Source organism: Eriocheir sinensis, chromosome 18, assembly GCF_024679095.1.
Source record: "Eriocheir sinensis breed Jianghai 21 chromosome 18, ASM2467909v1, whole genome shotgun sequence".
In the NCBI taxonomy this organism is placed as follows: Eukaryota; Metazoa; Arthropoda; class Malacostraca; order Decapoda; family Varunidae; genus Eriocheir; species Eriocheir sinensis.
The window spans coordinates 465,001-486,891 of NC_066526.1; the positions used below are offsets into that span (position 1 = coordinate 465,001).

The 21,891-nt window shown below is 42.3% G+C and overlaps 1 protein-coding gene and 1 non-coding gene across 4 annotated transcripts in view; both read left to right on the forward strand.

Moving 5' to 3' along the window:
* Positions 1–1,830: 1,830 nt before the first annotated feature.
* On the forward strand, positions 1,831–1,903 carry Trnav-cac (transfer RNA valine (anticodon CAC)). Its single transcript has one exon. It is a non-coding gene; the product is annotated as a tRNA-Val (tRNA).
* An 8,375-nt stretch (positions 1,904–10,278) lies between these two features.
* The window catches only part of LOC127000193 (carboxypeptidase M-like), a 76,961-nt gene continuing 65,348 nt past the window's right edge, over positions 10,279–21,891 (forward strand). For all 3 annotated transcript variants that reach the window (XM_050863602.1, XM_050863603.1, XM_050863599.1), the window contains exon 1: positions 10,279–10,312. The gene's annotated coding sequence lies outside the window, so the exon portion shown is untranslated. The remainder of the gene's footprint in view (positions 10,313–21,891) is intronic.

Sequence of the window (21,891 nt, forward strand, 5' to 3'; positions counted from 1 at the left end):
GTGTGTGTGTGTGTGTACCCAGCACCCTGACACGTGACCTTGGGGTTGGGTTTACCTGGCGCAGCTGATTGAGTCACGCTTGATTGGTCTGCCTTTTCACCTCCTCCTCCTCCTCTTCCTCCTCTCCTCCTCCTCCTCCTCTTCCTCGTCATCATCATCACCATCATGCATCTCCTCTTCACCATTACAATCATAAAACTTTCTTTACTTTATTCTAGATTTTATTACTTTTTTACGTTATTGCTTATTTTTTTTACTTCTTTACTTAATTAACACTTTACGTTTTATTTCTTTGCTTTGTTACTTTTTTACTTTGTTACTTCATTACTTTATTCATTATTTTATTGCTTCTTTACTTTATTCTTTGCTTTATTATTTCCTTTACTTTATTACTTCTTTGTTTTCGTCCCGTCCGTGGAGAGAGTCGAGTTGTTGTTCTTTGTAGTTCAAGATTATTTTCAGTCCCTTTAGCACTCTCTCAACCTGTAATCAACCTGCCAGCCTTCTTTTTCCTCCACCTCCTCATCTTTCTCCTCCTTCTCCTCCTCCTCCTCCTCCTCCTCCTCCTCCTTCTCCTCCTCCTCCTCCTCCTCCTCCTCAGAAAATGATACCACCCTCGAGGCTCAGCGCTATCAAGAAGGACTCAAGCGACTTCTACCCTGGGAAAGAAACGATCACGTGAGGGTTTCATTGGGTTTGGTGCAGGTCTTCAAGTTCCTCAGCAGCGTCGGTCACTCTAGTTAGGTCCATATTCTCAGACGCTTCCCCCTCCCACATCAACTATTTCCAAAGTCCAAAAAGGAGGTAAATCGGGTTTTTATGACTGTTTCTTCACGTACATGGCACAGGAGAAAGGTCACACTACCACCAGGGCCATTAAACTACCCATGAAAAATGCCCAAAACTCCTACGAAAGCCTTGTCAAATATGTGTGCTAGGGGTCCGAAGGGTTTAAGAATACGGCCCTAAGGTTTTCTGATCCCCAACGCCCAAGAGCTATGAATAACGGGCTGCCGATTCAACCGTGGCGATATGGTACAGATATTAATGAGTTTTATTTTCTCTCCCTCGAACCGAGTTACTGGCCACTGGAACAACCTTCAAGGGAATTAGTTAATGCAAAAACGATCACCTCATTTAAAAATCGCTTTGACCATTACCTTGTTACATCAGAAGTAAATTGAACGACCCCGTCCTTTCGTATGTGCTTTAATCTCCTCAAGATATTTATAATGCCTGACAACCTGATTAAATCCCTAAAGCGGGCAGCCTCATTATTAGATTCCAGGTGGTAATAATAATAATAATAATAATAATAATAATAATAATAATAATAATAACAATAACAATAACAATCACAATAACAATAACAATAACAATAATAATGATAATAATAATAATAATAATAATAATAATAATAATAATAATAATAATAATAATAACAATAACAATAACAATAATAGTAATAATAATAATAATAATAATAATAATAATAATAATAATAATAATAATAATAATAATAATAATAATAATAATAATAGATAAATGATAGACGCATTATAACTCCCTTTTATGAATTCTTTACCAAATAACAATAAAATTTCACCCCTGTCCGCCACGCCCGCCGCGCCGATACTGTCCCCGAGGAAACAAAAGTCACATTCGCTACGTTAACACGAAGAACCTTGACGCCCTAATGACGACCCGCGGTGACGCCTGACGGGACTGACGGCACACACACACACACACACACACGGAGCTACGGTAAAACATCTGTGGTGGCTACTCTACTGCAGTTCTTTATTATATCTATAGTTAAACTTTTTCAGCGTTTTCGTAGTGTAGTGGTTATCACGTGCGCCTCACACGCGCAAGGTCCCCGGTTCGATCCCGGGCGAAAACACGATATTTTTAGCTTCCTTTTTAATTTTACGAGGGTGTTGTTATCTGTTGTGCTGGGTTGTTTTATTTCGTTTAGTCTCGTTTATAGTCGTTCTCTCTCTCTCTCTCTCTCTCTCTCTCTCTCTCTCTCTCTCTCTCTCTCTCTCTCTCTCTCTCTCTCTCTCTCTCTCTCTCTCTCTCTCTCTCTCTCTCTCTCTCTCTCTCTCTCTCTCTCTCTCTCTCTCTCTCTCTCTCTCTCTCTCTCTCTCTCTCTCTCTCTCTCTCTCTCTCTCTCTCTCTCTCTCTCTCTCTCTCTCTCTCTCTCTCTCTCTCTCTCTCTCTCTCTCTCTCTCTCTCTCTCTCTCTCTCTCTCTCTCTCTCTCTCTCACTACCATCATCATCATCATAATCTTCACCTCTTCCTCCTCCTCCTCCTCTTCATCTTCATCATCATAATCATCATCGTGCTAATCTAAAAGAAATATTTGTTTTGGCAGAGTCTCCAAGGCGGAAAGACAAAGGTGGTGATTCCTGACGCTAATGGCTGCAATTTACCTGTTTAATTAGGGGTTAAGATGCGTGGAGATGATGTCTGAATTGTGGAGGTGTTTTGTTGTTTATTTTTATTATCATTATTTCTTTATCCTTTCTTCATTATTAAATTATCTTGTTTTAATCTTTCTTTTAATCGTTTCTTCTTTACTCTTTGTTGTATTTGTCTTTCTCCGTTCCTTATTTTTCATGTTATTTTGATGTGTGTATTTTTGTCTTCATTAATTTTCTTCTTTATTATTAAATTTTCTTGTATCCTTCTTTCTTTTAATCGTTTCGTCTTTACTATTTGTTGTATTTGTCTTTCTCCGTTCTTTATTTTTTATGTTATTTTGTTGTGTTTATTTTTGTCTTCACTAATTTTCTTCTTCATTATTAAATTTTCTTGTATTCGTCTTTCTCTTCATCATTCCTTTTTCACTTTTTTTCTTGTATTAGTTTTTCTTTTCATAATTTCTTCTTCATTATCTTTTGATGTTCTTATTTCTCTTCATCATTTCTTCTTCACTTTTTCTTGTATACATTTTCTTTTCATAATTAAATTTTCCTCCTCATTATTTTTTCTATTCATATTTCTCATCATTATTTCTTCTTCACTAGTTCGTTCCTCTTATTTTTTATCTCCTTTTCTTCTTATCTTCTTAGTCCTCTATTTGTCTTCGGTCTTTTTGCTGTTCCTCTCTTCTTCACATTAATCTCTTCTCCTTCTTCTAATTTTTTCTCTCTTTTTTCCCCTTCTTCTTCCCTTAAATCTCTTCTTCTTTCGCTTAAACATTTACACGGATCAATAATACGTAAAATAAATCCGGTATATAACTGTGTAAAAATAAGTAAAATAATAAATAAAAAGTAGAAAGATAAGGAACATGGTAATTTTCGGAAGCCCTTTATTAAGTCTAAAAATTGACTCAAGGTTTCTGCGTGCCGTTTGCTTGGTGGTTTCATTGATTTTTTTTTTTGCCTTTTGCGTTCATCTTCGTGGAAACATCCGTTACGATGCGTCGGACGTCCTTCGTGCAGAGGCGTGGTCCCCTGCGTGTGTGTGTGTGTGAGTGAGTGAGTGAGTGAGTGTGTGTGTGTGTGTGTGTGTGTGTGTGTGTGTGTGTGTGTGTGTGTGTGTGTGTGTGTGTGTGTGTGTGTGTGTGTGTGTGTGTGTGTAAATAATGATAATAATAATAATAATAATAATAATAATAATAATAATAATAATAATAATAATAATAATAATAATAATAATAATAATAATAATAATAAACGGTTTATTGTAAGAACCAGGCAGCCCTAGAGCTGAAAATATACATCAGTGGACGATTTAATGAAATGAATGAAACAAATAAACAAAAAATATGATTGATAATAAAATGAAAATAGAAATAACAATAATAACACTAATAATAGTAAAGATAATAATAATAATAATAATAATAATAATAGTGTGTGTGTGTGTGTCTGTGTGTGTGTGTGTGTGTGTGTGTGTGTGTGTGTGTGTGTGTGTGTGTGTTTCGCATGTCTACCTCCTAATCCTCAGGCCCGGGGTTCGTCTCAGCCCGGGGGGTCGGCATGCAGCCCACCCAGCTGTTCAGCCTTCCTCTCGTGATGGTCGATAAAACTGCACTTGGGGAAACCTGCACTTGGGGAAACCTGCACTTAGGGAAACCTGAGGAAGGCAAACTGTAGTTACCCGGATATCACACTGGCCCTGTGTCCCGGGTAATGAATGGGTTTTTTCTCACCACAAGCTAAAGGGCCAATGCGATGGACCTGAGCACCGAGGCCACGTGTAGGTTAGCATATGCTCCATTACATCACCTTCAACCCTCACATAGACCATAACATTCTTTTCCTCACTAAAGAAAAAAAAGAGAGTCGCTAGTTAAATCAAGCTAGTCAAAAATAAAGTATACACGCGCTTCCTAGCCAATGTTCCCTCACCTAAAATGAATAGTAGTAATAATAATAATAATAATAATAATAATAATAATAATAATAATAATAATAATAATAATAATAATAACAATAACAATAACAATAATAATAATAATAATAATAATAATAATAATAATAAACGTAGTAGTAGTGTATTCGTTGCGCTTCTTCAGGAGGCGTGAATATTTTATGTACTTTTACAACGAATTAAAAGAACACACACACACACACACACACACACACACACACACACACACACACACACACACACACACACACACACCAGTCACTGTAAATTGCTAATAACTACTGGAAATCCCCTTCCTCGGCCCTTCCCCCTCCAGGATGTCCCCCCCCCATGGTTTACGAGCCCCGTGTGTCCCCAGGTGGTAAAAAAAAGGAATGTAAATAAAAAAAAAGATAAAAAAAGACAGGGAAAGTATAATACCGAAAAAACAACAACAAAAACAAGAAAGGAATGGAGTCTAAAGTATCATGTGACGGATATATATACTCTCTCTCTCTCTCTCTCTCTCTCTCTCTCTCTCTCTCTCTCTCTCTCTCTCTCTCTCTCTCTCTCTCTCTCTCTCTCTCTCTCTCTCTCTCTCTCTCTCTCTCTCTCTCTCTCTCTCTCTCTCTCTCTCTCTCTCTCTCTCTCTCTCTCTCTCTCTCTCTCTCTCTCTCTCTCTCTCTCTCTCTCTCTCTCTCTCTCTCTCTCTCTCTCTCTCTCGTCATTCATGTCTGTTATCACTCGAGAAAGTTGGTGAGTGACTGTGTGTGTGTGTGTGTGTCAGAGAGAGAGAAAGAAGAACAGATGGGTATAAGCTAGTGGTGGTGTCAGGGGATAAAGAGGAGGCTGTGAATATTACAACGAGATGCAACATACTTCATCTTAGCCCGTGAAGCATCATGTGGAAGGGCTTTTGTTTTGTTGTGACAAGTGTATATCTCGTTGTTCTTTGTGGTTGTGTTATTTTGCTTGTTCCTCTTCTTTCTCTATTATATATCAGTTTCTTCTTCTTCGTTTCCATTTACTCTTCCTCTGCCTCGAATTTTTGTTTATCATTTTTAAGAGCTTTGGTTTAGTTGTGACAAGTGTATATCTCGTTGTTCTTTGTGGTTGTGTTATTTTGCTTCTCCCTCTTCCTTCTTCATCTTTTATATATTAGTTTCTTCTTTTTCGTCTCCTTTTACTCCTCCTCTGCCTCGTATTTTTGTGTATCCTGTTTAAGAGCTTTGGTTTAGTTGTGACAAGTGCATCTCTGTTGGTCTTTGTGGTTGCGTTCTTTTGTCTCCCCCTCTTCCTTCTTCATCTTTTATATATATCAGCTTCTTCTATTTCGTCTTCTCCTCATCATCATCATATTTTTGTTTATCCTTTGGTTGGTTATCTCAGGACAGTATGTGGGTTTTCTTTGGCCACTCGGCGATGACTGAAGATTGTCAGCTTGTAACGGCGGGATATGTACGCGGGTCTCTGGAACACCACTCAGCCACCGCCTTCCCATTTGTTACTTCTTTGTCTTAAGCTATTGTACCCATCAATGTTACTCCTCTTCCATTACCCCTCAAGAAGCTTTACATTTGTTTTCATATCATTAAAATCTGCTTCAATTCCCCACTTCCATTTTTCGTTTCTCCTCCTCCTCCTCCTCCTCCTCTTCTTTCTGTTCCTTCTTCTTCTCCTCTTATTCCTTCTCTTCCTTCTTCTACTCCTCTCTCTTCCTCCAACTCTAAATTTTCTCCTCTCGCTTTTCTTTCTCCTTTTCATTCACAAGTTTTTTTCATTTTGCCTTGCTTTAAATTTTGCTTTTATTCCTCACTTCCATCTTTCGTTTCTCCTCTTCCTCCTCTTTTTCCTCCTCCAAATTTTGCTTTTATTCCTCACTTCCATCTTTCGTTTCTCCTCTTCCTCCTCTTTTTCCTCCTCCTCCTCTTCCTCCTCCTTCACCTCCTCCTCCTCGTTAGGTAACCACCCCCTAGGCTTCTTCTAGGATAATGGATTTCCCTTTTGGAAGTTTTTACGTTCTTTCCCTTGCCTCCCCTCTTTATTTACACTACATCCTCCTCCTCCTCCTCTTCCTTCTCCTCCTCGACTCAACCTTTTCACGTTGGAAAAAAGACGACTGCGGGGAGACATGATACAAGTCTTCAAGTACCTGAACAAGTGCAGCAATGTTGATCACTCCGAACTCTTCACGCGACAATCTAACCCGCGAACAAGAAACAACGGTAAAACAGTTCAAGTCAAGCGATGCTTTACGGATATCGGCAGGAGTTTTTTTTCAAAGAGTCGTCCGCCACTGGAACAGCCATCCTGCAGGAGTGGTTAGTGCGGAAACAATCAACTCATTTAAAAATCGCATTGACCGTCACTTTGCTGCGTCGGGAGTGAACTGAACGCATCCACGAGTACGTTCAGCAGTGCTTTAATCCTTCCCGCAAGCCACTCCCGTGGCTGACGGATTGATTAAATCTCTAAAAGCAGGAAGCCTCGCAATGAGCCAATAGGCTCTCTGCTGCCTGCTCGTCCATGTTTCCATGTTTCATCCTACTCCTCTTCTCCTCCAGTCTGGTGTTCATCAATCCTCACTTTTTTGTTGTTCTTTTGTTGGTGATGAAAAGCAGAAATAGGAGGAGGAGGAGGAGTTATTTTTTTAATGCGCAAAAAATGTTTATGGAGAGTCAGTTTAAGAAGTAGTAGTAGAAGTAGTAGTAGTAGTAGTAGTTTTGGTGGTGGTGGTGATGCTGATGATGTGGAAGTGGTGGTGGTGATGACTGATGGTGGTGGTGGTGGTGGATGGTAATAGTGTTGTTGTTGGTGGTGGTATCAATTTATAGAGTCGTTTAGAGGAAAGCTGTTTGACTTTTTGTGTCGGGGATGTCCTTGTGTGTGTGTGTGTGTGTGTGTGTGTGTGTTCTCTATCCGTGTCCCGAGGCCCAGGGCATGTACGTACGCACATATTAACACGGAGACAACACACATCCTGGTAGCGTTGTGGGAGGAAGACTAGGAAAAGGAGGAGGAGGAGGAAGAGGAGGAGGACGTAAAAAACAAGAGGAGGAGAAGCAGGAGCAACATAAGGAGGAAGAACAGATAGAGGAGGAGGAGGAGGAGGAGGAGGAGGAGGAGGAGAACAGACATGATAGAGAGAAAAATTATAGTTTGGCGTGCAGAAGGTAGAAAAAAATAAAGAAAAAGTAGGATTATTATTATTATTATTATTATTATTATTATTATTATTATTATTATTATTATTATTATTATTATTAGTAGTAGTAGTAGTAGTAGTAGTAGTAGTAGTAGTAGTAGTAGTAGTAGTAGTGATAGCTTCCCCATAACCCTTTTCTTTCCTTTTCTTTTTTTCTCTTTTTTTTTCTACTTATACTTTATTCCTGGTCTGTATGTCTTTTCCTGCTTCTGTGATCATCTTTGCATTCCTCTTTTTTTCATTAGCTTATTATTTTTTATTGTTCGCCTTGCTTCACATGTAGATTTATTCCTCTTGTCTTATTCTTATTTTGGTTGGTTTTGTCATGCGATTATTCTGATCATTGTCTTCTTGTTTGTTTTTTTTCTCCCTCTGTTTCATCCTCTTTCTTCTTCTTTCTCTTCCTCCTTCCTCCTTCTCCTTCTTATCTTTTTTTTCTTCTTCGTCTTCTTCGTCTTTTTCGTCCTCATCTTCATCCTCGTCCTTGTCTTCATCTTCTTGCACCCTTACTTTCTCCTCCTACATTTCCCTTCCCTCATAGTAGTAGCACCTCTCCTCTCCCCCCTCTCTCGTCCCTTCCTCTCTCCCTCTCATTCTGACATGACATCTGATATGGCTTTTTTCAGAGGCTGTTGTAGGTTCTTTAAGAGTGTAAGAGAATTCAGGACTTAGATTGGTATTCTCAGACGCTTCCGCCTTTCACGTCAACTATTTCCAAAGGCTAAAAAGGAGATCGATCGGTGTTCTTTTACGTTCACGGTACATAAGAATGGTCAAACTATCTTCAGAGTCTATAACTACCCCTGGAAATGCCCGAAACTCCTACGAAAACCGTGTCAAATATGTGTATTTAGGTTTATGGTACAGAAGAAGGGTCAGACTACCATCAGGATCATTGTACTACCCCTGGAAATGCCCGAAACTCCTACGAAAACCGTGTCAAATATGTGTATTTAGGTTTATGGTACAGAAGAAGGGTTAGACTACCATCAGGATCATTATACTACCCCTGGAAATGCCCGAAACTCCTACGAAAATCGTATCTAATAAGAAGATTTATGTGCCTGAGCGTTGAAATGTTTAGGAATATGGCCGTGGGTCGTTGATAGGTATAACCCCTCACAGCAAGACTCTCTGCCTACCATAAGCTCGCTATATATATCGTCTCGAGGGAACTGTACGTGTTTGTGTAGTCTGTTACGCTGTACTGGCCAAGGCCCCGCAAGCCACCTGCATACTTCCCTTCGTCCCTTTCCCTCCCCTCTTTATTTACTCTACATCCCCTTCTCCTCCTCCTCCTCCACCTCCTTATCCTCATCGCCATCATCCATATTTTTCTTTCTTAATTTCTTATCGTTTTTTGCACTGTACCTTCTGGCTAGTCGTTGAACTCTCCACGCAGCCACCTGGAGTTCTATTTATATACAAGAATACGTATTAACATCAGCCCCCCGCCTCGAGTGTCACCCTAAACTGACCTGTATAAAGTCTGCTGTCTTGTATACCTTTTCGCTAGTTTAGAAATTCCTGCTCGGCCATCTGGAGTTGCGTTTACAAGTTAGAGAACAACACCAGCCCACCGCCCCTCGTGTTATCCTTATCGTGTTGCCTGGCTAACGGTTTCTTGTTGACGAGTGTCGGTTTTGTGTGTTTTTTTCCTTACGCCTATATACAAAAGTGTTTAAATCAGCTCACCGCGCCTCATGTGTTACTCTTTTTGTGTTGCCTCGCTGACGGTTTCTTGTTGACGAGTGTCGGTTTTGTGTGTTTTTTTCCTTACGCCTATATACAAAGGTGTTGAAATCAGATCACCGCGCCTCTTGTGTTACTCTTTTTGTGTTGCCTCGCTGACTGTTTCTTGTTGATGAGTGTCGGTTTTGTGTGTTTTTTTCCTTACGCCTATATACAAAGGTGTTGACATCAGCTCACCGCCTCTCGTGTTGCCTTTCCCGTGTTGCCTGGCTGACGGTTTCTTGTTGGCCTGTGTCGGTTGGTGTGTCGGTGTCTTTTTTTACCTACGCCTATATATCGTCACCCTCATAAAATAATTGCCTAAGTCATTTTTCAGGGATTTTCAGGTTTTTCTCTACATCAATTTTTTTAACATACGACTGCCATTTTTGTATAGTTGCCTTCGTCATTCAGGGTCTGAGTGTTCTAGAATTGGCCTTTTCGTTTCTGCCTAAATCTTAAGCCAAATGAGATAATGACAATTCTTTTCTCATTTCCTATAAAGTAGAAAATAATGACTTAGGCGGTTTGTTTACGAAGGTGACGATATACAAAGGTGTTGACATCAGCTCACTGCGCCTCATGTGTTACTCTTCTTGTGTTGCCTGGCTGACGGTTTCTTGCTGGCCTGTGTCTGTCATGTGTCTAAGGGTCATATTCTTAAACATTTCGGCGCCCAAGCACTCATATTTGACTAAGCTTTCATAGGAGCTCAGGGCATTTCCAAAGGTAGTTTTATGAGCCTAGTGGTAGCGTGACCCTATGCATGTACCGTGAACCTTAAAAACACTCCTTAGAACCAGATTTTTGGCCTTTGGAGATAGTTGATGTGAGGGGTGGAAGCGTCCGACTATACCAATCTGTGACTTCTCCCTTACGAGTATACTACAATGGTGATGCTTCTTTCCAGGCCGTGAAGGAGGAGGAGGACGGACAAGTAAAAGAAAGACAGAAAGAAAGAAATGTGCACTGACTAAGGATTCGAAGCTATTAGCGAAGACTTTGATGGGGTAAGTGTTATAACGTAATGTTTTTGTTAGCTTAAATTCCTTGTGATTCTTATTGTATTATGAAGAAAGAAACAGCACACACACACACACACACACACACACACACACACACACACACACACACACACACACACACACACACACACACACACACACACACACACACACACACACACACACACACACACACACACACACACACACACACACACACACACACACACACACACACACACACACACACACACACACACACACACACACACACACACACACACACACACACACACACACACACACACACACACACACACACACACACACACACACACACACACACACACACACACACACACACACACACACACACACACACACACACACACACACACACACACACACACACACACACACACACACACACACACACACACACACACACACACACACACACACACACACACACACACACACACACACACACACACACACACACACACACACACACACACACACACACACACACACACACACACACACACACACACACACACACACACACACACACACACACACACACACACACACACACACACACACACACACACACACACACACACACACACACACACACACACACACACACACACACACACACACACACACACACACACACACACACACACACACACACACACACACACACACACACACACACACACACACACACACACACACACACACACACACACACACACACACACACACACACACACACACACACACACACACACACACACACACACACACACACACACACACACACACACACACACACACACACACACACACACACACACACACACACACACACACACACACACACACACACACACACACACACACACACACACACACACACACACACACACACACACACACACACACACACACACACACACACACACACACACACACACACACACACACACACACACACACACACACACACACACACACACACACACACACACACACACACACCATATAAAAGAGACCAGAGAAGAAAAAAAACGAAGTACCTGTTTTAAACGAGGATGCGTACGTGCTCGGGATCAGGTAGCGGACGAAGGTAAGATGATAGGTGATAGGTAGGTGGGTAGGGAGGAAGGGAAGAAGGTAAGGAGAGCAGTGGGAAGGCAAGGAACAGGTGGGAAGGTGGGCAGGTGGATAGGGAGATGGGTAGGGAGGGAGTGTGGGATATAATGGGGAGAGGGAGAGTACTACTGGGAAGGCAAGGGGTAGGTAGGTGGGTAGGTGGGCAGGTGGATATGTGTGCAGGTGGGTATGTGAAGAATTTGTGTGCGTGATGCTTTGCAGGTGAAAAGGTTAACACACACACAGGTAAAGGAAACTGTGTGTGTGTGTGTGTGTGTGTGTGTGTGTGTGTGTGTGTGTGTGTGTGTGTGTATGTGTGTGGTTTTGTGTGTCTGTATATCTGTCTGTTTGTTTGTCTGTATGTCTGTGTGTGTGTCTGTGTGTGTGTGTGTGTGTGTGTGTGTGCGTGTGTGTGTGTGTGTGTGTGCGTGTGTGCTACGTAACCTGTCAATTCGGGGTTAATATATGCTCCAGGTGTCCTCATTTAGCTCCCCAATTACTCTCCTGTACCTGAGCCATATCACAGCCATCGCTTCTTCACCTCTAAACTCTCCCCTCACCCTACAAGGACGTAAGGTATAATAGGTAAAGACGCATCCATCTACTTTCCCTTAAATGTTTTTTTTTTTTTTTCGGAGATCGGAGGCGTCGTGAAGGTCCTGCTAACAGTCTGCTCGTCCCTAATGTGTGCGTACATTTTATCTTATAGATGCAGCCTGTAGGTAGACATTCTTGAGGGACCTCTTGGGCGACCCCAGTCCGTTAGTGGCGCAGGCGAATTTTATTTATAATGGCTGCCGTGATGTATGACACTTGCCCGAGCCATAGTGCCCCCCGGTGCTCCTCTTGAACGAATTCGCTGAAGTTAGAGTTGATTGAAGATCTGGACAGCATGTGGGTAATCTTCCGACACTTGGCAATGGTTAAAAAATCATCGTGTTTTGGTGGGACTCGAACTCACCGCGCCAACACGCTGACCACTCGGCTTCTGCCTCCCTCATATTCTCAACATTTCGGTGCCCCAGCAGCACACATATTTGACAAAGCTTACTTAGGAGTTTTGGGCATTTCCATGGGTACTTGTATGGCCCTGGTGTTAGTTTGATCCTTGTTCTGTGCCATGAACCCTAGAAAAAGACATGAGAACCCGATTGATCTCATTTTCGGACTTTGGAAATAGTTGATATGAGAGATGGAAACGTCAACAATACCCGCCTCAGTGGCTTTGACCTGAACGTATGTGCGCCTCAGTCCGCCTGTTTTGTGATCCTAGCTTAGTTTGGAGTTTTGGGCATTTCCATGGGTAGGCTACTGGTATGGCCCTGGTGTTAGTTTGATCCTTGTTCTGTACCATGAACCTAAACTGTCTGTATGGTAGGGAGGGAGGGATGTAATGGGGAGAGGAAGAGTACTGCAGACACGATTAATCTTCTCTGTGGCCTTAGAAAATAGTCGTAAAGGGAGCCCGATGCGTTTAAGAATAAGGACCTATCTTTTATATTATAGTTTAACGTGGAAGAGATTGGAATATAAGTAGCGAGAGAAGGAAAAGTGGCTGGACAGTTTTATTTCCTACATCTTAATTGTTTCCTCCACGTATAATTTCGTTTGTTTATTACTTTGTGTTAGAGTTCAAGGTGGAAGAGATTAGAATATGGAGGCAGGGAGGGAGGGAAAGGCCTGGATCGTTTTCTTTCTCTTTTTTTTTTAACTCTCTCTCTCTCTCTCTCTCTCTCTCTCTCTCTCTCTCTCTCTCTCTCTCTCTCTCTCTCTCTCTCTCTCTCTCTCTCTCTCCTAACACACACACACATACACACACACACACACAATGGAAGAAGAGACGCCTTCCTTACGCCTAAGGCAGGGACTTCCCCGTGTGTGTGTGAGTGTGTGTGTGTGTGTCTGTGTGTGTGTGTGTGTGTGTGTGTGTGTGTGTGACTGACCTTGACACATCTTGAGAGAGAGAGAGAGAATAAACAAAATAAGATAGTTTCTGTCTCTAAATGGAAGGACTGAAGTTAGTGTAGGAAGAAGAATCTGGGAAGGGAGGGAAGGAGGGAGGGAAGGAAGGAGATAGGAGAGACTGAGGAATGGGAAAGAAAAAATGGAGGGATAAAGAATGGAAGCTAAGGCATAACACACACACACACACACACACACACACACACACACACACACACACACACACACACACATAGATAGTTTTGTACTGTCTAATATATCACCACTGGAAACGAAGCTAGCATGGTGATAAAATGTTGTAAAACTTGACCGAAATTATTCACATTGAAGACCTCGATAAATCAAACTAAATAATTATAAAATATCGTCGTGAAAGGCAATAATGATAGACTACAGTAGACAAAGATGGATGATGAATACAAACTCATAAATATAAATAAAAGACTATGAATACAAAAAGCAGGTCAACATGATATAGATGACTTTATTAAATGTGTCTAAGAACATTTATAATAGACGCTAAAAGGTACACTTAGAGGATATAAAAGAAAGGTGCACTCGACCATGACATAGCAAGACGAATGGATAGGCTTTTTTTTATAGTACAGGATTATGATGTATATTTAGTTGTATTATTTTTGGTTGGGGGTTCTCTCTCTCTCTCTCTCTCTCTCTCTCTCTCTCTCTCTCTCTCTCTCTCTCTCTCTCTCTCTCTCTCTCTCTCTCTCTCTCTCTCTCTCTCTCTCTCTCTCTCTCTCTCTCTCTCTATCTATCTTCCTCTATCTGTTTATCTATCTATCTATTGATCTATCTATCTCTTATCTCTATCTCTCTTCTCTTCTCTATCTCCTTTTCTTCTCCCTTTTTTGTATTTTTTTTCTTTTCTTATTATATCTTCTCTTCACTGCGCTTCTCCTTCCTCTCCCTCTCTCTCTCCCTTTCTCGTCCCTGACTTAATATGTAGACCCGTTCACTCCTCTTCTCCTTCCTCTCCCTCTCTCTCCCTTACTCGTCCCTTTTCTCCTTCCTCTCCCTTTCTCCTCCCTGACTTAATCTATTGACCCGTTCACTCCTCTTCTCCTTCCTCTCCCTCTCTCTCTCTCCCTTTCTCCTCCCTGACTTAATCTGTAGACCCGTTCACTCCTCTTCTCCTTCCTCTCCCTCTCTCTCCCTTTCTCGTCCCTGACTTAATATGTAGACCCGTTCACTCCTTTTCTCCTTCCTCTCCCTTTCTCCTCCCTGACTTAATCTGTAGACCCGTTCACTCCTCTCCCTCTCTCTCCCTTTCTCGTCGCTGACTTAATATGTAGACCCGTTCACTCCTTTTCTCCTTCCTCTCCCATTCTCGTCCCTGACTTAATCTGCAGACCCGTTCAGGCAGGTAGAGAATCGCCCTCCTGCCCACGCTCTCTTTTTTTATCACCCTTACAGACACACAACTCTAGGCAAAGAAGTGGACAGGCTGGGAAAGTGTGTTGGCCTGTGTGTGGATATTTTTTTCTTCATATATTTATTTGGTGATTTAATTAGTTAGTTAATTTATATGTTAGTTAGTTAGTTAGTATGTTAGTTAGCTAATTATTCATTTATTTCATTTTATTTCATTCCATTTCATTTCAGTTTATTTTATTTTATTTGATTTTTGTTTTTATTTTACCTTACCTTAACTTACCTTACCTTATTTTACCTTACTTTTCTTTACCTTACCTTACCTTACCTTACTTTTCCTTCCCTTCCCTTTCCTTACCTTATTTTACCTTACTTTTCTTTACCTTACTTTACCTTACCTTACTTTTCCTTCCCTTCCCTTTCCTTATCATTCCCTTCCCTTCCCTTCCCTTCCCTTCCCTTCCCTTTCCTTTCCTTTTATTCCATTACCTTATCTTACCTAACCTTACCTTACTTTACCTTACCTTACCTTACCTTACCTTCCCTTCCCTTCCCTTACCTTACCTTACCTCACTTTACTTTACCTTCCATTTCCTTCCCTTCCCTTCCTTTCCCTTCCTTATCCATCCCATCCCTTCTCTTCCCTTCCCTTAACTTAACTTTCTTTACTATACTTTCATATATCTTCCTTTCGTTTATTCTACCTTACTTAATCTTCATTTTACTTATTTATCTATTTATTTATCTATGTATTTTTGTATGTGTGTTTTTTCATGTGTGTGTCGCTGCATCATTTCCTGTGTGAGATTGCATCGTTTTTACACTCGCCCACCATCGACACGCACGAACTCATATTATTTCACCTCTTCTACGAAATCGTCTTTGAGTTTGGGCACCAACGCGTGAATATTCTGTAAGCCTAAAACATTGGTCCTGTGGGATGGAATTTTGTCTCTGTTCTCGTTATTATTTTTCCTATTCTTGTTCTTTTCCCTGTTCGCGTTTTTTTTTTCTTGTTCATGTATTTTCCTGGTTTCCTTATTATTTATTTTATTTTCCTTCCATTATCAGTTTTTCCTCCATTACAAAACAGCTGCGTCGTATGCAATGTCATGTCCCTTCCCAGTCTCACACTCCCCCAGCGGTAGTTGACGTCAGGCGTGGCTAAGGATATTGATTTTGAAAAAGGAACCCTGTCCGTCATCGCATCGCTTATATTAGGTGTTATTACTGACGTCTTGGTGGGAATTCAATGAGGTAAAAAAGCCAGAGAGTTGCTTAAGCGAATTTTTCTAGTCATTTCTATCTAGAGCGAATGGACGGGCTGAGACTATAAATATACTGAAAGAGGACACCTGTAACGGCATCGCTGCTCTGTATAGTGTAATTACTGACGTATTTATGGGAATTCATTGAAATAAAGAAGCTAGAGAGTTCCATAAGTTAGTTGTTCTCACATAAACTCCGTCATTTTCTTTCTACAGCGGATGAACGCGGGCGAGGGATACAGATTTTGAAAGAGGAAACTGTCTCTTATCACGTCGCTTCTCTGCTTAGTGTAATTATTGACGTCGCCATGGGAATTCAGTGAAGTAAAGAAGCTAAAGAGTTGCTTAAACGACTTACTCTCACATAATAGACGGATGCAAGGGCCAAGGATATAGACTTTGAAAGAGGAAATATGTCATGTCTTTGTATCATTTCTTTGTTTAATATAAATATTGACGTTTTCATGGGAATTTAGTGAAGTAAAGCAGCCAGAAAGTTGCTTAAGCGAGTTAGTGTCAAGACGGATGAACGGGCCAAGGATATAGATCTTGAAAGAGGAAATCTGTCTTGTCCTAGCTAGCATTGCTTCTCTGTTTAGTGATTTTATTGACGTCTACATGGGAATTTAGTAAGGTTAAGACGCCAGAGAGTTGCCTAAGCGCGTTGCTCTCACATAAACTTCCTGCACTGCCTGCGATAAAGAGGTGGATAAGACCAGACTGTGGCTATCCTCTATCCCCCGGGCGTTCTTCAGGGAAAACACTGCGACCCACGTTGTTATCTGGCTACTGACGCACTCACTTGTAGCTGCTGACGTCTTTGCTGGAGGCTTGAGACGGAGAGGTTAACCCAGTAGCTGCGTGGATCATGTTTCTTAAAGGCCACTCTAAGCGAAAATAATGAGAAAAAATCATCACTCAAGCAAACCATTTCATAATATAGATCAACGCATTTGTGATCTGTTTATGCATCATCTATTTTTTTTGGGGGGTTGTATCGTGGCAAAAATTTGGCCTGTCGCTGGTCCACGGTAAAGCCACAAATTTGCCCCATCGCTGCTACCGGGTTAAAGATGACTCGGCGCGTTCAGAGACAAGAAAATTAGAAAAAAACAAGGAAAAAATAAATAAAACACAAAGTAGCTGTTGAACGGGCTAGAGTTACAAATTATGAAAGTATAAACTTGTCTCAGTCATGCGTCGCGTCCGTGTGTTAGTGCAAGAGTTCACATACTTATTGGGTGTTAGAAAGGCGAAGAAAGATGCAAAGACGTCAGCAACTACAACACCTACGTCATTGGCCAGACAAACAGCGTAGTCCACATTGTTTATCGGAGAACCTGTTATTAGCTTCAGGGAGAGAGCATCGAGGGAGTATATTCATATCTCATCTCTTGCTAAATCGGCTTCCTCGAGGATAGGCGCTCTGTATCGCCTCCACCAGCTCTTTTTCCCTCCCCCATTTGCTATCCATATACGCACAGGGGTTTTGTCCGCCTTCGTAAAGGGTTATGCATCTCTTGTGAAGGGTCTCCACACACACACACACACCCCTTGTGGACAGAGTGGAATCAAAGGCAATTGGCGAGCTTTTTCTTCTTTGTTTTTGGCCTTGACTACAGCACCTACAGCACCTACGTCACTGTACTTTTACTGTACAAAAAAGACCTCTCGCATCGTCTCTGATCTTCTGTTATGGAAATCTACTGTATACGTCATTTGCTGGAGCAGCACCGGCAGGTTTTTTAGTTTCCTATTAGTTTCTTTAGTATTTGCTTTAGTTGTTTAGTTGTATACTTGCTCTTTAGTTCAGTTATTTCCCCTTGAACTGCCTCCTTTCATGTAAAAATAAAGATGCGTTGAGGGTACCCGCTGCCTGGCCTCATTCACTTCCTCATCGCGTCCAGTACCCAGTAGCGCAGATGCAGGTAGTGTAAGTATATACAAGGTTTGGGACGTACACTACAGCTGCGCGTGGCCTCGGTGCTCATCTCAGTCACATTATCTTATTTTATTTTTTACCTTACCTTACCTTATCTTACCTTACCTTACCTTGTCTTACCTTACTTTACCTAACCTCACCTCACCTTACCTTACCTTACCTTACCTTACCTTATCTTATCTTACCTTACCTTTCTTTACCTTACCATACCTTACCTTACCTTACCTTACCTTACCTTACCTCACCTCACTTCACCTTACATTATTTTCCTTTATTTTGTTTTACTATATATCTATTTATCTATTTACTTTCCTTGAGATGTTAAGTATGTATATTTCCTAGCCACTCTAGATATCAGCCACCAGTTCGGGCCGGAGCAGGGCGTGACAAGGGACAACACACTAATACGACGCAGCTGTTCTTGTGTAATAGATTATAAGTGTAGCCGGGACTCGGGGAGGGAGGGGCCGGTGTTAATTAAACTACGTCACTTGGGCTCGACGCAGATCAAAGGGACCCAAGTTAGAGATTGTGAAAGATGAAACCGATTGTGAAAGATGAAACCGATGAAGAAAGATGTCACCTCGAGATGTCTCTCTCTCTCTCTCTCTCTCTCTCTCTCTCTCTCTCTCTCTCTCTCTCTCTCTCTCTCTCTCTCTCTCTCTCTCTCTCTCTCTCTGACCCCTTCCTTCCCTTCCCTTTCATCCCCCTCTCTTCCCCCCTTCCTCTCCACTCCCCTTCCCTTATCTTTCTCCTCACACTCCCATCTCCTTCCTTTTCCCTCGGTTCCACTCTCTCTTCCCTTCCTTTCTCTTTGATTTCTCTTCTATCCCTTTCCTTCTCCCTTGTTGTTTACCTGCAACATTAAACTATCAATCAATCAATCAATCCTTCTCTTTCTTCCCTTTCCTTTCTCTTCCCTTCCCTTCCCTCTCTCTTCTTACTTCCATTCCCTTCCTCTTCCTTCTCTTTCCCTTCCTCCCCCTCTTCCCTCTCATAATTAACTACATCATAATTTACGTCAATTTATGTTAACTGGAGAAAGAAGTTGAAATCATGGCTAAAAATGGTGTATGTGTGTGTGTGTGTGTGTGTGTCCGGAAGTTACACACACACACACACACACACGCACACACACACACTCACGCCAACCCTGAAATCACGTGTTTGCCGGCAAAATTAGGCGGGAAGGAGGGATTTCCCCAACCTTCCTCTTCCTACTTCTCCTCCTCCTCCCCCTCCCTGTTCTTTTATTCGCTAGTTTCGTCACTACTCCTTCCCTCTTTTCTTGCTATGTTCAGTCTTTTTCTTCTTCTTCTTCTTCTTCTACTTCTTCTTCTCCTTCTTCTCTTTCGCCTCCTTCTCCTCCTCCTCCATTCTTCTTGTTTTCACTCTCTTTCCCATCTCCCAACTTCTCCTTCCTTCCCTTCCCTCTTCCCCTTCCTCCCTTCAATTCCTCTGTCCCCCCTCTCCCCTTCTTCCCTTCCCTTCCCTTTTCCTCCTCCCCTCCCTTTCCTTTTCCTCCTCCCCTCCTCCCTTCCCTTCCCTCCATTTCGCTCGCTCCGCCACTCCTTCACAGTGAGGAAAAAAAGAAAAAAAAAACTCATTCAATCGCCCACGAGAGTTCAACGCCTTTCCTTGTAGATTTTTTTTTGTTGTTGTTGTTGTTGTTATTGTTGCTGTTGTTGTCCTTTCATCTACTTCTTCCCTCCCTTCCCTTCCCTCTCTTTCTTCCCTCTCCCCTCCCTTTCCCTCCCTCTCCTTCCTCCTTTTTACCTCTCATTCTCTTCCTTTCTTCCTCTTATCTGCTTCTTCCCTCCCCTCCCGTCCTTCTCTCCTCTCTCTTCCCTTCTTTCTCCTTCTTCTCTCCTACCTCTCCCTCCCTTCACCTCCTTACACCCTTCCTTCCTCAGCCTCTCCCTTCCCTTCCCTCTCCGTCCTCTACCCTCCCTCTCCTTCCCTTCCCCTTCTTTCCCCTCCCTTCCTCCCGTTCCCTTCCCTTCCCTCCCTCCCCATTCTCTCCCCTTCCCCGCCACAAAAAAAGGAGGTATTTATGATGACGTCTTTCGTAGATGATGCAACAAACAGGTTTATTTTTTTTTATCCCTATTTGTGACGTTTCACCTGTCACGTAGGCCACTCACCTGTCCCTCCCCTCCCCTCCCCTTCTCCCCTCTCTCCCTCCTCTTCGTCCCTTATCACTATCTTTCACTGTCATTGTTTCTCTTCCATTACTGTCTTTTACTATCAATGTCTCTCCCCTTTCTTTTCTCCTCTTTATCGTCCCTTATAACTGTCTCACTATCTCTCACTGTCACTGTCTTCTCCCTCCTCCTCCTCTTCGTCCTTTATCATTATCTCTCACCTTTACTATCTTCCGCTACTGTCATCTCCTCATTTCAACCCCTATCACCATATCTCCTTCTTCTCTCTTCTCTATTTTTTTCTCATCTGCTTCGTTTCCCCATTTTTTTCTGTTCTTTCCCTTCCTTTCCCTCTCCCTTTTCTTACCCCCTCCTCTTTCCTCTTCTCTCTCCTTGCTGACTCCATTCTCATCTCCTCCTTTCTCCCTACTCCCCGCTCTTCTCCTCACCCCTTCATCTTCTCTTCCTTTCATTCCTTCTCTCACTGCCTCTCTCTTCTTTACCTCGGATATTCTTTACTTCCATTATCCTCACCTGTCCCCCTTTCCTTCGTCTCTCTTCGTCCCTGATTTCTCTCTCCTCTCTCTCTCTCTCTCTCTCTCTCTCTCTCTCTCTCTCTCTCTCTCTCTCTCTCTCTCTCTCTCTCTCTCTCTCTCTCTCTCTCTCTCTCTCTCTCTCTCTCTCTCTCTCTCTCTCTCTCTCTCTCTCTCCTTCCATCGACAATACTCATCTGACTCCTCCCACTATACCTTCATCTTCTCTTCCTCTCATTCCTTCTCTCTTCTTTATTTCGGATATTAGTTGCAATATCCTCACCTGTTCCCCTCTCCCTCGTCTCTCTTCGTCCTTGATTCCTCCCTCTTCTTCTCTCTCTCTCTCTCTCTCTCTCTCTCTCTCTCTCTCTCTCTCTCTCTCTCTCTCTCTCTCTCTCTCTCTCTCTCTCTCTCTCTCTCTCCTTCCATCAACTATTTTCATCTGCTTTCTCCCACTATACCTTCATCTTCTGTTTCTTTCATTCCTTCTCTCACAGCCTCTCTCTTCTTTACCTCGGATATTTTTTACTTCCGTTATCCTCACCTGTCCCCCGATCCCTCGTCTCTCTTCGCCCTTGATACCTCTCTCCTCTTCCCTCCCTCTCTCCTTCCATCGACAATACTCATCTGCCTCCGCCCGCTACCTTCACCCACTCTGGTCGACCTTGCTATTCACATCGTTATAATACCCCCAAGAACAGGAACTTAGCGTCATATTCTTCAATATTTCGGCGCCCAAGCGCACCCCCCCGACAATTACGGCTTTCCTAGAGGTTGTGGGCTTCTCAAGAGGTAGTTTTATGAGCCTGGCCCTGGTGGTATATTCTGAGGAAGCTTATGTACCAAGAACGTGAAAAAAACACCCGACTAAGCTCCTTTTTTGGTCTTTGGAAATAGTTGTTGCATGCGAGAGGCGGAACCGTCTGAGAATACCGACGTAGGAATTATATCGAAGTTTATATCTGTATTTTTAATCTTATGGTAGTATTCTTAAACATTTAAGGTCTTTCACATCCACATTGGCTTTCGTAGGAGTGGTGAGTCTCTCCATGGTTAGTTTCCGGAGTTTGATGGTAGACTGACGAAGCTTCTGTACCGTGAACCTGAAGAAGCACTCATGAGAACCCGACTAACCTCCTTTTTAGTCTTTGGGGAATGTAGTTGTTGCGAGAGGCGGAAGTGT